At 36.6% G+C, this 2463-nt stretch overlaps 1 non-coding gene across 1 annotated transcript; it reads right to left on the reverse strand.

The window, feature by feature from the left end:
* Nucleotides 1-973: 973 nt before the first annotated feature.
* LOC116528925 lies at nucleotides 974-1047 on the reverse strand. Its single transcript, XR_004259284.1, has one exon. It is a non-coding gene; the product is annotated as a small nucleolar RNA SNORD36 (small nucleolar RNA).
* Between the last annotated feature and the right edge of the window lie 1416 nt (nucleotides 1048-2463).

Raw genomic sequence — 2463 nt, forward strand, 5'->3', positions numbered from 1 at the left:
ATACTTTTCATGACATTTTAAACACCACATGAATGATTTGTATATAATTTCAATTAAAAAACTAATAACAATGTTTAGAAATAAGAATAACAGATTATGTTCTTTCCTTTTTTATTCCTAGATTTTATATTTTATTTACCACTCTGCATTTTTTTCCAGAGTGCATTAAAACAGTAATTAAAAAAAATAAATAAATGGGCAGTTCTTCCATTTAACATCTTATTTTTAATCACTACGTAGTAGTTTGTATCACAGCCTGTGTTTAGTTACATTCTTTAAACTCATATCTTTTTTCCCCTCATGTTTTAGATAGTTTCCCCCCTGAAACTGTAGCCTGCCTTGCAGGCTGATCTGATTCTTTCCTTTTCATTCATCTGCTTATTTTAGCTCCATTGCTCTTTCCCTCAGCACACATGGGGTATAATGTCCCACTCCCTGGCCACTAATTGTTAAACAGATGCTTTGGGGAAAAACTAGAAAACATGGTGGAAAAATGAATTCAATTCTGAAGTTTTCGTCTTCGTGTTTTTTTTTTTTTAAGGAAAATTTGTATTATTTTAATTGTTTTAATGTACAGAAAACTCAACAGTGTACATTTAACCCAGTTTAGTGGCAAGTTCTTTAGCCTTTTCCTTTTCGAGCTTGGTGATGTGAGCCACAGACTTGGGACTCAGAATATTGCCTCCCCAATGACGGCGGATCTCATTATGTCTGCCTTTGTAATTGGTCCTGATAACTTCCACCAGGGTAGCCAAAGCGCCTTTGTCTTCCAAGTTAACCTGTGTGAAGGAGACAGTGATGCAGGTCTTCCTGTGGACTAGATGTCCCAGTCTTGCCTTCCCCTTGATAATGCAGTAAGGAACTCCCATTTTACGACACAGGGCAGCCAAGAAGGCAACCAGCTGGAAGGAAGCATTAACTGAAGGGTGTAGTTTGACCAAAAGTAGTAAATTTCAAAGCTAGCTTGGTAGCAGCTACTCAGGGTTTTAAAAACTCATGGATTTGCACTGCAAGGTTGAATTCAGTGAGAGATTCACATCATTGCAATCTTCTTCATGTTTTAAGTGAACTTCAGTAAAACGAGTTAGTTTCTCTGCTGTGTACATGAAGGTATTTTGCTTTGTATTATGGAGAGCTGCATATACTGGTGCCTTCTCCATGAGAGGTCAGAGCCTTGAAGACCACACTAAATGACTGAATCTAATACCAATGTATTGAATTTAAATAGGTCTCATTTATTAAATGTATATGCATATTGCTCAATTTTTACATTTTCCAATGTTCACGTTTCATAGAATATTTCATAGAATGCTAATCAGCTTTAACTTTTCTCCTGACTCATGAAAACAAGTACCTACCAAAATATCAAATTATTCAGTAATCCACAATGACTGTCCCCAAAGAAATACTGCACAGTCATATAAAAATATGTGTGAAAGGGCTTTGGAAATTGTAAAGCACAATACTTAAACTAGTTGGTATTACAGAGAATTTTAAGTATTGATCTCAAAAACTATACCCACTTCACCTTCTTCTCCAGCCATGGGAATCACTTTATTTTGTGAATTCTTACTGGCCATTTCCCTTCTTTTACAGATAAGCATACTTTGTTAGTGCTTGTGAGACCAAGTCACTGGCCAGGTAAACAAGTACTTGGCTTTTCCTGTATACCTGGTCCAGTTGGTCAGCTGGTGAAAGTGTTGTTGAAGTGCAAAGTGTACCAAGGAACTGTCAGATCTAGCTAGTAACATTTCCATACAGACTGCTGACATAGCTTTTACTTGCTGCTTATAGTAAGATGGAAAAGAAGAGACATAAACTAAAGAAGTTCTATGAAGCATAAAGGAGATTGAAATTGCTACTTTTAAAAACACTAGACCTCCTAGATAGTAAAATGATAGTAAAGTGAAAAATGGCTCCAGGACAAAGATCAAATCTAGACTGCTGTAAAGAAAACGTGGTAAGAAGCAGCTGAGGGTGTGACTGTAAACCTTTGGTTAAGATCTTGGAAATATCTATTGTGTACCTCAGGCAACCATTCAAACAGTGACACTTCTCAGAAGCTTAAAACGTGTTGTCCCGCACCACTTGCAGTAGAAGCCCAAGGAAGAGAAGAGCTAATTCCACATTTGCGTGTGTGTGGCTTTTTCTAGTGGAGTGAACACCAGCAGGAATCATAGGAGCCTCACAAAGTTTTAAGATAATTTTATTAACAAAAACATTGTTTTCTTGAACTGCAAGGGACAGAAACAGTACAATTTAAAAAGAAGACTTTGAAATCCAAAATTTCTACAGATAAGAAGCAGGATAAGAATACTTTTTCTGCTAAAAACACAAGCTATATTCCATGGAAAATAAGAAATGACTGTGGGAAAAACCAAGAACTTAGAGGACAGAGGCAAAAGAGCTGTGAAGAATTATTCTCAGGCCTTGACTGCTGATCAAGCAAATGCTAGTATGTGC

Source organism: Sapajus apella, unplaced genomic scaffold (assembly GCF_009761245.1).
Source record: "Sapajus apella isolate SASKATOON/1434 unplaced genomic scaffold, GSC_monkey_1.0 scaffold60, whole genome shotgun sequence".
NCBI lineage: Eukaryota > Metazoa > Chordata > Mammalia > Primates > Cebidae > Sapajus > Sapajus apella.